We start from the raw sequence: 12,048 nt of genomic DNA, 5'->3' as shown, positions 1-12,048 counted from the left end.
TAGACAGCATATTAAAAAGCAGAGACATTACTTTGCCTACAAAGGTCTGTCTAGTCAAAGCTATGGTTTTCCCAGTAGCCATGTATGGATGTGAGAATTGGACTATAAAGAGAGCTGAGCGCCCAAAAATTGATGCTTTTGAACTGTGGTATTGGAGAAGACTCTTGAAAGTCCCTTGGAATGCAAAGAGATCCAACCAGTCCATCCTAAAGGAGATCAGTCCTGACTGTTCATTGGAAGGACTGATGCTAGAGCTGAAACTCCAATCCTTTGGCCACTTGATGCTAAGAACTGACTCATTTGAAAAGACCCTGATGCTGGGAAAGATTGAAGGTGGGAGGAGAAGGGGACGACAGAGGATGAGATACTTGGATGGCATCACCGACTCGATGGACATGAGTTTGAGTAGGCTCCGGGAGTTGGTGATGGACAGGAAGGCCTGGCATGCTGCAGTCCATGGGGTTGCAAAGAGTTGGACATGACTGAGCAACTGAACTGAACTGAACTGATGGAATCAGATGCCATGATCTTAGTTATTTGAAAGTTGAGTTTTAAGCCAACTTTTTCACTCTCCTCTTTCACCCTCATTAAGAGGCTCTTTAGTTCCTCTTCACTTTCTGCCATTAGAGTGGTATCATCTGCATATCTGAGGTTGTTGATATTTCTCCCAGCAATCTTCATTCCAGCTTGTGAGTCATCCAGCCCAGCATTTTGCATGATGTACTCTGCATATAAGTTAAATAAGCAGGGTGACAATATATAGCCTTGACATACTCCTTTCCCGATTTTGAATCAGTCCATTGTTCGATGTCCAGTTCTAATTGTTGCTTCTTGTTCTGCCTACAGGTTTCTCAGGAGACAGGTAAGGTGGTCTGGTATTCCCATCTCTTGAAGAATTTTCCACAGTTTGTTGTGATCCACACAGTTAAAGGCTTTAGCATAGTCGATGAAGCCAAAGTAGATGTTTTTCTGGGATTCGCTTGCTTTTTCTATGATCCAATGGATGTTGGCAGTTTAATCTCTGGTTCCTCTGCCTTTTCTAAATCCATCTGGAAGTTCTTGGTTCACGTTCTGTTGACACCTAGCTTGGAGGATTTTGAGCATTATCTTGCTAGCGTGTAAAATGAGTGCAGTTGCACAGTAGTTTGAATATTCTTTGGCATTGCCTTTCTTTGGGATTGGAATGAAAACTTTACATGGATTTACATAGTTTGACATAGAACTTACAGTAGCCTAGGCAATCCTATTGACTGATGAAAACAGTTGACAATTTGGAAGTCAAATGTTATAATTAGAAGTTGTTTAGTGAACAAGTGATTCAAATTAGCTGGATAATTTTGATGGCTAATAGAATTGTATCTCTCACCTTTGTAAATATATGATATTCCCTTGGCCAAACAGGGAATGTTCCTCCCTAAACATCACAAGAGAAATAGTGACAACTTTTTTTTTATTTGGTTGGAGAGAGGTAATTCTCTGCAGACTATCTACCCTTTCTAGGAAGACAAGGTGCAATTCAACTGATTGGGTTTCAGCTCCAGCCAAGTTAATATAATTGATTCTGTTTCTGTTCCCTTCAGCCATTTTATTATAATTGATTGGGTTAGAGTTTGATTGTGTTAGGGCTTCAACCATTTTACTTTAAGTGATTAGGCTGCTACAGCTTTAGATATATTGATAGAATTATGCTTTCCTGAAACTACACCAGGTTATTTGCTACTTCTAATAAGGCTGATCGCATCCATTACACTTTGACTTTTCCTTATTTCACTTGTGGTACACAATCTTTTGAGTACATTATCCTACTGTTACTATTTTGCAGGTTAACTGCAACCTGAAGAAATGCAATGGCTTCCTAGTTGGTCCTTCTGCCTTTCATTTCTCCTCCAATCTTTCCTGTACACACAGTTGTCAAATCAGTTATCTTAAAATCTGTTTCAAACATCCTACAACATAGGAGAAAATACTTGCAACTCATATATCTGATAAGGGTCTAGTATCTGGACTATATAAAGAACTCTTAGAGCTCACCAACAAAAAGACAAACAATCCAATTAAAAAACGGGTAAAGCTCGGCCTCCCCGGCGCGGCGCACTCCCCGCCGGCCGCAGCCTGACACGCCGCGCGGCGCCCCCAGTCTCTCCGGCCGTCTCCCCCAGGCATGGCCCAGGGCCTCGCCTCACTATGGCAGCAGCACGGCACAGCACCCTCGACTTCATGCTCGGCGCCAAAGCTGATGGTGAGACCATTCTGAAAGGCCTCCAGTCCATTTTCCAGGAGCAGGGGATGACGAAGTCAGTGCACACCTGGCAGGACCATGGCTATTTAGCGACGTACATAAACAAAAACGGCAGCTTTGCCAATTTGAGAATCTACCCGCATGGATTGGTGTTGCTGGATCTTCAGAGCTACGACGGCGACGCACAAGGCAAAGAAGTCGATAGTCTTTTGAACAAAGTAGAAGAAAGAATGAAAGAATTGAGTCAGGACAGTACTGAGCGGGTAAAGCGATTACCACCCATAGTTCGAGGAGGGGCCATTGACAGATACTGGCCCACTGCGGATGGTCGCCTGGTTGAGTACGACATAGATAAAGTGGTGTATGACGAAGACTCACCTTACCAGAACATTAAAATTTTACTCTCAAAGCAATTTGGGAATATTATCATCCTCAGTGGGGATGTTAATTTGGTGGAAAGTGATTTAGCGTATACCCGGGCCATCATGGGCAGTGGCAAAGAAGATTACAGTGGCAAAGATGTACTAATTCTGGGAGGTGGAGATGGGGGCATATTATGTGAAATAGTCAAACTGAAACCAAAGATGGTGACTATGGTAGAGATTGACCAAATGGTGATTGACGGATGTAAGAAATACATGTGAAAAACGTGTGGTGATGTCTTAGACAATCTTAAAGGAGACTGCTATCAGGTTCTTTTTTTTTTTGCTATCAGGTTCTAATAGAAGACTGTATTCCAGTACTGAAGAGGTACGCCAAAGAAAGGAGAGAGTTTGATTATGTGATTAATGATTTGACAGCTGTTCCAATCTCCACATCTCTGGAAGAAGATTCCACATGGGAGTTTCTCAGACTGATTCTTGACCTCTCAATTAAAGTATTGAAACAGGATGGGAAATACTTTACACAGGGAAACTGTGTCAATTTGACAGAAGCCCTGTCGCTCTATGAAGAACAGCTGGGGTGCCTGTATTGTCCTGTGGAATTCTCGAAGGAGATCGTCTGTGTCCCTTCGTACTTGGAATTGTGGGTATTTTACACTGTTTGGAAGAAAGCTAAACCTTGAAAATCAGTGTCCCCGAGTCACGTGTGCTGCAAATAGCCTTCCTGACCTTTCTATGCTGTACGTGAAATCGAAACAAGTCAGGCAATTGATTGTGAATTCCTTCATGTTTCCTGTTTTTAATTATTTTTTTAATTTAAAAATCAAATGGAAAAATGTATATTTTGATGAACTAGGATGATTAGACAGCACAGTGAAGGCTGCTAAATGCACTGAACCCCTAGAATGTGATTTTTGTTTTTGTTTCTGTTTTTCTGTGTGGACTTTTTCTTGTTTGTTTGTTTTGTTTTCATTTTGGTAGACTTTGAATTTGAATTTGGTTGTTTGGAGGAGTGAACATCATTGTTTTCTTCTGGAGGGGAGTTCTTCATGGAGTTTCTTTCCCACCCAAATTGATATAGATATTAAAATTTGGTGCTTATGAGGAAAGACTTTAAAAATGATTAGCAACGATTCAATTAAAGTTACAAATCAGAAAAAAAAACCAAAAACGGGTAAATGTCTTAAATCAGTTCAGTTCAGTTCAGTCACTCAGTCATGTACAAATCTTTGCAACCCCATGAACTGCAGCATGCCAGGCCTCCCTGTCCATCACCAACTCACAGAGCCTACTCAAACTCATGTCCATTGAGTCCGTGATGCCATCCAACCATCTCATCCTCTGTCATCCCCTTCTCCTCCCGGCTTCAATCTTTCCAGGATCAGAGTCTCTTCAAATGAGTCAGCTCTTCACATCAGGTGGCCAAAGGACTGGAGTTTCAGCCTCAACATCAGTCCTTCCAATGAAGACCCAGGACTGATCTCCTTTAGGAGGGACTGATTGGATATCCTTACAGTCCAAGGGACTCTCAAGAGTCTTCTCCAACACCACAGTTCAAAAGCATCAATTCTTCAGTGCTCAGCTTTATTTATGGTACAACTCTCACATCCACACATGACTACTGGAAAAACCATAGCCTTGACTAGACCTTTGTTGGCAAAGTAATGTCTCTGCTTTTTATATGCTGTCTAGGTTGGTCATAACTTTCCTTCCAAGGAGCTAGTGTCTTTTAATTTCATGGCTGCTGTCACCATCTGCAGTGATTTTGGAGCCCAAGAAAATAAAGTCTGTCATTGTTTCCACTGTTTTCCCATCTATTTCCCATGAAGTAGTGGGACCGGATGCCATGATCTTAGTTTTCTGAATGTTGAGCTTTAAATCAACTTTTTCAGTCTCCTCTTTCACTTTCATCAAGAGGCTCTTTAGTTTTTCTTCAATTTCTGCCATAAGGGTGGTGTCATCTGCATATCTGAGGTTATTGATATTTCTCCTGGCAATCTTGATTCCAGCTTGTGCTTCTTCCAGCCCAGCTTTTCTCATGATGTACTCTGCGTATAAGTTCAATAAGCAGGGTGACAACATACAGCCTTGACGTACTCCTTTCCCAATTTGGAACCAGTCTGTTGTTCCATGTCCAGTTCTAACTGTTGCTTCCTGACCTGCATACATGTTTCTCAAGAGGCAGGTCTGCTATTCCCATCTCTTTAAGAATTTTCCACAGTTTATTGTGATCCACACAGTCAAAGGCTTTGGCATAGTCAATAAAGCAGAAATAGATGTTTTTTCTGGAACTGTCTTGGTTTTTCAATGAACCAACAGATATTGGCAATTTGATCTCTGGTTCCTCTGCCTTTTCTAAATCCAGCTTGAACATCAGGAAGTTCATGGTTCACGTACTGCTAAAGCCTGGCTTGGAGAATTTTGAGCATTATTTTGCTAGCGTGTGAGATGAGTTCAATTGTGTCATAGTTTGAGCATTCTTTGGCATTGCCTTTCTTTGGGATTGGAATTAAAACTGACCTTTTCCAGTCCTGTGGCCACTGCTGAGTTTTCCAAATTTGCTGGCATATTGAGTGTAGCACTTTCACAGCATCATCTTTCAGGATTTGAAATAGCTCCACTGGAATTCTATCACCTCCACTAGCTTTGTTTGTAGTGATGCTTCCTAAGGCCCACTTGACTTCACATTCCAGGATGTCTGGCTCTAGGTGAGCGATCACACCATTATGATTATCTGGGTCATGAGGAAATTTTTTGTACAGTTATTCTGTGTATTCTTGCCACCTCTTCTTAATATCTTCTGCTTCTGTTAGGTCCATACCATTTCTGTCCTTTATTGAGCCCATCTTTGCATGAAATGTTCCCTTGGTATCTCTAATTTTCTTGAAGAGATCTCTAGTCTTTCCCATCCTATTGTTCTCCTCTATTTGCATTGATCACTGAGGAAGGCTTTCTTATCTCTCCTTGCTATTTTTTGGAACTCTGGATTCAAATTGGTATATCTTTCCTTTTCACTTCTTTTCTTTTCTCAGCTATTTTTAAAGCCTCCTCAGACAGCCATTTTGCTTTTTTGCACTTCTTTTTCTTGGGGATGGTCTTGATCCCTGTCTCCTGTACAATGTCATGAACCTACGTCCATAGTTCATCAGGCACTCTGTCTATCAGATCAGTCCCTTAAATCTATTTCTCACTTCCCCTGTGTAATCATAAGGGATTTGATTTAGGTCATACCTGAATGGTCTAGTGGTTTTCCCTACTTTCTTCAATTTAAATCTGAATTTGGCAATAAGGAGTTCATGATCTGAGCCAGTCAGCTCCCAGTCTTGTTTTTGCTGACTGTATAGAGCTTCTCCATTTTTGGCTGCAAAGAATATAATCAATCTGCTTTTGGTATTGACCATCTGGTGATGTCCATGTGTATAACCTTCTCTTGTATTGTTGGAAGAGGGTATTTGCTATTACCACTGCGTTTTCTTGGCAAAACTCTATTAACCTTTGCCCTGCTTCATTCTGTACTCCAATGTCAAATTTGCCCGTTACTCCAGGTGTTTTTTGACTTCCTACTTTTGCATTCCAGCCCCCTGCAATGAAAAGGACATCTTTTTTGGGTGTTAGTTCTAAAAGGTCTTGTATGTCTTCATAGACCCGTTCAACTTTAGCTTCTTCAGTGTTACTGGTCAGGGTATAGACTTGCATTACCATGATATTGAATAGTTTGCCTTGGAAACGAACAGAAATCATTCTGTTGTTTTGAGATTGCATCCAAATACTGCATTTTGGATTCTTGTTGACTATGATGGCTACTCCATTTCTTCTAAGGGATTCCTGCCCACAGTAGTGGATGTAATGGTCATCTGAGTTAAATTCACCCATTCCAGTCCATTTTAGTTCGCTGATTCCTAGAATGTCAATGTTCACTCTTGCCATCTCTTGTTTGACCACTTCCAATTTGCTTTGATTCATGGACCTGACATTCCAGGTTCCTATGCAATATTGCTCTTTACAGTATTGGACCTTGCTTCTACCACCTGTCGCATCCACAACTGGGTATTGTTTTTGCTTTGGCTCCGTCCCTTCATTCTTTCTGGAGTTACTTCTCCACTGATCTCCAGTGACATATTGGGCACCTACTGACCTGGGGAGTTCATCTTTCAGTGTCCTATCTTTTTGCCTTTTCATACTGTTCATGGGATTCTCAAGGTAAGAATACTGAAGCGGTTTGCCATTCCCTTCTCCAGTGGACCACACTTTGTCAGAACTCTCCACCATGACTTGACCATCTTGGGTGGCCCTACACGACATGGCTTAGTTTCATTGAGTTAGACAAGGCTGTGGGCCATGTGAACAGATTGGCTAGTTTTCTGTGATTGTATTTTCAGTCCGTCTGCCCTCTGATGTCTCCTCTCAGTGCTTACGGTCTTACTGGGGTTTCTCTTACCTTGGACGTGGGGTATCTCTTCATGGCTGCTCCAGCAAAGCACAGCCGCTGTTCCTTACCTCGGACGTAGGGTACATTTCTATAAAATTATCCAAATGGCCAACAAACACATGAAAAGATGCTCAGAGCCTTAGTCATTAGGAAAATGCAAATCAAAATCACAATGAAACACCACTTCATGGATTTCCCTGTCGGTCCAGTGGTTAAAATTTTGCTCTTCCATTTCAAGAGGTACAGGTTTAATCCCTGGTGAGGGAACTAAGATCCCACAAGACTCACAGTGTGCCCCCCAACTCATATGGCTATTAAAAAAGTGAGGGTGCGTCTCCAAAATGTGAGTGGTACTACTCCAAATTATGCAACATAGTGGGATTGTCTCCAGCCTCTTTTTCAGTTTTAATTTTCTCTATGACACTTATCACTACCTAACCTCCTATATAGTTTACTTATTTCTTTGGTTATTGTCTGCTCCTGCTCCCTAACTTGAATGCAAGTTTCATGAATTCAAGGAATGCTTGTTTTTTTGTATTCCAGAATGAATGGCAGGTCCACGGATGGCATTCAATAAATGTTTGCTGAATGAGTGAATAAATAGAAAGAAACATTTACAAACATAGTTATTCATGATTAGAGCCATACTTTTTTAGTGAATAAAATGGAATCATACCACAGAAATTCCTCTGCATTTTTGTTTCCTTTTGGCAGCACTGAGCAGCACGTGGGATCCGTGACCAGAAATGGAATCTGATTTCCCTGTAGACGAAGCTCAGAGTCTTAACCACTGGCCCACCATGGAAGTCCCCCTCTACAACTTATGTTTGTCCTTTAACATGCCATTGGCATTTCTCTAGGTAAATGCAATAGCTCTAACATACTTTTTTTATGAACTGCATATTATTTCACAGTCCTGGTATACAATAATTTGTTCAGCTATTCTCCTATTGACAGAATAATTTTTTCACCATTATAAACAATTTAGCAATAAGCCTTCTTATGTATGTATCATTGTGTGCTGGCAGTGTTTTTAATTCTCTAGGAAAGGATGTGTCCAAGCTTAATTTTAAAGGATATTGCCCTAATACTTCCCAAAGAGCATAACAGTCCCAACTCGCACAATCATCTGGTTCCACTACATCAGCTATCTAGGTTTGCATTCATGGTATTTCACAATCTGGCCACAAGGTACCTTTCCAGTTTCATCTCCGACCTCTCTCTTATTTCTTTATTAGAATCTTCTGTCCCATGAAATAAACCCCTCAAAGATTTACACAATCATGAAGACACTATATTAGTGAAATAAACCGCATACAAGGACAAATATTATACGATTTCATTTATATAAGATACTGCTGCTGCTGCTGCTGCTAAGTCGCTTCAGTCGTGTCCGACTCTGTGCGACCCCAGAGACGGCAGCTCTCCAGGCTCCGCTGTCCCTGGGATTCTCCAGGCAAGAACACTGGAGTGGGTTGCCACTTCCTTCTCCAATGCATGAAAGTGAAAAGTGAAAGTGAAGTCACTCAGTCGTGTCCAACTCCTATCGACCCCATGGACTGCAGCCTACCAGGCTCCTCCATCCATGGGATTTGCCAGGCAAGAGTACTGGAGTGGGGTGCCATTGCCTTCTCTGATATAAGATACTAGAATAATCAAATTCATAGAGACAGAAAGTAGAACAGTGGTTACCAAAGGCTGGGGTGGGAGAATGACAGAGAATGAAGAATCATTGTTTATGGCTAAGGAATTTCAGTTTGTGATAATAAAAATTCTGGAGATGGAGAGTGGTGATGGTTGTGTAACAGTATGAATATACTTAATGCCACTCAACTTGAACCATTTAAAAATGGTTAAGATGGCAAATTTTACATTATGAATAAAAATAAACTATTTTCATGTATTTTACAATTTAAAAATAATTAATTTATTTGGCTTCACTGGGTCTTAGCTGCTGCACTCAGGCGTCATTGCTCCATGGCATGTGAGATCTTACTTACCCAGCCAGAGATCAAACCCATATCCCCTGCATTTGAAGGTAGATTCTTAACCACTGGACTGCCAAAGAAGTCCCCTATTTTAAAATTTAAAAAAGTAAAAAAAAATTTCTTACACGTCTTAGCCTCTATCCCTTAATTCACACTAAACCCTACTTATCACTCCATCAATGCATAAATGAATCAAGTCCTAACTCAACAGCTCCTTTTCTCCTGAACTCTCACCTGAAAACCTCACCCCCAAATCCTGAACACCTCACTGAAACTCTCCTGAAGACCTCAACCCCAAATCCCTAGGGATCACTTCCTTCTCAATATCTGTGCTCCTTCAGTTCAGTTCAGTTGCTCAGTTGTGTCCAACTCTTTTCGACCCCATGGACTGCAACACTCGAGGCCTTCCTGTCCATCACCAACTCCCGGAGCCTACTCAAACTCATGTCCATTGAGTCCATGATGCCATCCAACCATCTCATCCTCTGTCGTCCCCTTCTCCTCCTGCCTTCAATCTTTCCCAGCATCAGGGTCTTTTCAAATGAGTCAGTTCTTAGCATCAGGTGGCCAAAGGATTGGAGTTTCAGCTTCAACATCAGTCCTTACAATGAATAATCAGGATTGATTTTCTTTAGGATGGGCTGGTTGGATCTCTTTGCATTCCAAGGGACTCTCAAGAGTCTTCTCCACTACCACAGTTCAAAAGCATCAATTCTTGGGCGCTCAGCTTTCTTTATAGTCCAACTCTCACATCCATACATGACTACTAGAAAAACCATAGTCTTGACTAGACGGACTTTTGTTGGCAAGGTAATGTCTCTGCTTTTTAATATGCTATCTAGGTTGTTCATAGCTTTCCTTCCAAGGAGTAAGCGTCTTTTAATTTCATGGCTGCAGTCACCATCTGCAGTGATTTTGGAGCCCAAAAATATAAAGTCAGTCACTGTTTCCACTGTTTCCCCATCTATTTGCCATGAAGTGATGGGATCAGATGCCATGGTCTTCGTTTTCTGAATGTTGAGCTTTAAGCCAACTTTTTCACTCTCTTCTTTCACTTTCATCAAGAGGCTCTTTAGTTTTTCTTCAATTTCTGCCATAAGGGTGGTTTCATCTGCATATCTGAGGTTATTGATATTTTTCCTGGCAATCTTGATTTCAGCTTGTGCTTCTTCCAGCAGCATTTAATTGTAAACTCCCCTTTGACCTTGCTCATTCAACCTTGTTTTTTGCATTTTCACAAATATTCATTCTATTCGGTAAACACGGAATATTTACCATTTGAAGACTAGATGCTAAGGAAACAAAATGAATGGGACAAACCACTGCCTTAGATGGCAAGTCTGGTGAGTAAGATTGATGTATTACAATATGGGGGCTTCCCTGGTGGCACAAATGGTAAAGAATCTCTCTGCAATGCCAAAGACCGAGGTTCAATCCTGAGTTGGGACAATCCCCTGAAGAAGGGAATGTCAACCCACTCCAGTTACTCTTGACTAGAGAATTGGTTCCATGGACAAAGTGGCCTGGCAGGCTACAGTCCATGGGTCGCAAAGAGTTGGACTCACTGAGCGACTAACATACACACACACACACACACACACACACACGCATGCATTACAACATGACTATGACCAGAGCCAAGGATGGCGGCAAGGAGGAAGTGTCTAACTTCACCTAGGAATATCATGCAAGGCTATGTGGGGAGAGGATGTTGATTTTGCCCTTTAAAAACATACAATAGCTTACTTTTCTCCTTTTAAAATAGCACCCACACATTTTAGGACACCTAGAAAACATGGAGCAATGGCACCCCACTCCAGTACTCTTGCCTGGAAAATCCCATGGACGGAGGAGCCTGGAAGGCTGCAGTCCATGGGGTCGCTGAGGGTCGGACACGACTGAGTAACTTCACTTTCACTTTTTCATGCATTGGAGAAGGAAGTGGCAACCCACTCCAGTGTTCTTGCCTGGAGAATCCCAGGGATGGGGGAGCCTCGTAGGCTGCCATCTATGGGGTCACACAGAGTCGGACACGACTGAAGCGACTTAGCAGCAGCAGCATACATGATTTTATATGCATATATATAGAGAGAGTGTGGGGGCGGGCAACATGCATTTTCCACTTGATTAGTTCTTAAAGGTTTTCCAGGTAAAGAGGAGAGGAAGCAGGAACAGCAATGACCACGAAGTTCTATGACCATAGAACTTTAACACTATGTTGGACCCTAAAAAGCTCTGGTCTGAGCCATTTTACAAAGTGGCAGCTATAGTCCAGAGATGATACAAGGACTTTATTAAGACAAAGTCACTGACGAGAACTAATGACTCGCATCCAGCCAGGTAGGTGTCTTCCCTCTGCAGCACAGTTACTCAAGAGGCTGGAGAGCTAAGAATCAGCCATTTTCTGCAACAATGTCTAACTGTTAAAATTTGTCAGTTACTCCACAAAGAAAGAGGAGTCAGCCACCTCCCACAAACCAACCACATCACATATTTTTCCTCTTGGTCCCTAGAGAACATCTGGCACTGGTATAGGCTACTTTAGGTAGGACTAGGCTACAAGAAAGGCTGTATCACAGGTCAGAGGAGTGGATCGTGGATAAGAACACGGTTTTAGAACCAGACCCCCTGTGCTTGAATGCACTGTTTAGTCACTCATTTGTGTCCATCTCTTTGCGACCCCATGAACTGTAGCCCACAAGGCTCCTCTGTCCATGGGATGTCCCAGGCAAGAATTCTGGAGTAGGTTTCCATTTCCTTCTCCAGGGGATCTTCCTGACCTAGGGATTGAACCCGTTACTCCTGCATTGCAGGCAGACTCTGTACCACTGAGCCATCAGGGAAGCCCCTGATCAAATGTATGGCTACCAATTAATAGTTGTATGGCCTTAAGTAAATTACTTAACTGCTCCGAGCTCCACTTCTCTCATCTGTAAAATGGGAGTAGTAACCATCTACTTTATACGTTTTTTAAAAAATATATTAAATAACATAGTTAAAGATGTAGAT

At 41.9% G+C, this 12,048-nt stretch overlaps 1 pseudogene; it reads left to right on the top strand.

The window, feature by feature from the left end:
* The first annotated feature begins 2,086 nt into the window (after positions 1 to 2,086).
* On the top strand, positions 2,087 to 3,793 carry LOC109559006 (spermine synthase pseudogene; annotated as a pseudogene).
* Positions 3,794 to 12,048: the final 8,255 nt, after the last annotated feature.

This window comes from Bos indicus, chromosome 5 (genome assembly GCF_029378745.1).
Source record: "Bos indicus isolate NIAB-ARS_2022 breed Sahiwal x Tharparkar chromosome 5, NIAB-ARS_B.indTharparkar_mat_pri_1.0, whole genome shotgun sequence".
Taxonomy (NCBI): Eukaryota; Metazoa; Chordata; class Mammalia; order Artiodactyla; family Bovidae; genus Bos; species Bos indicus.
The sequence above is the reverse complement of the archived record's forward strand: the minus strand, read 5'-3'. Positions and strand labels throughout refer to the sequence as shown.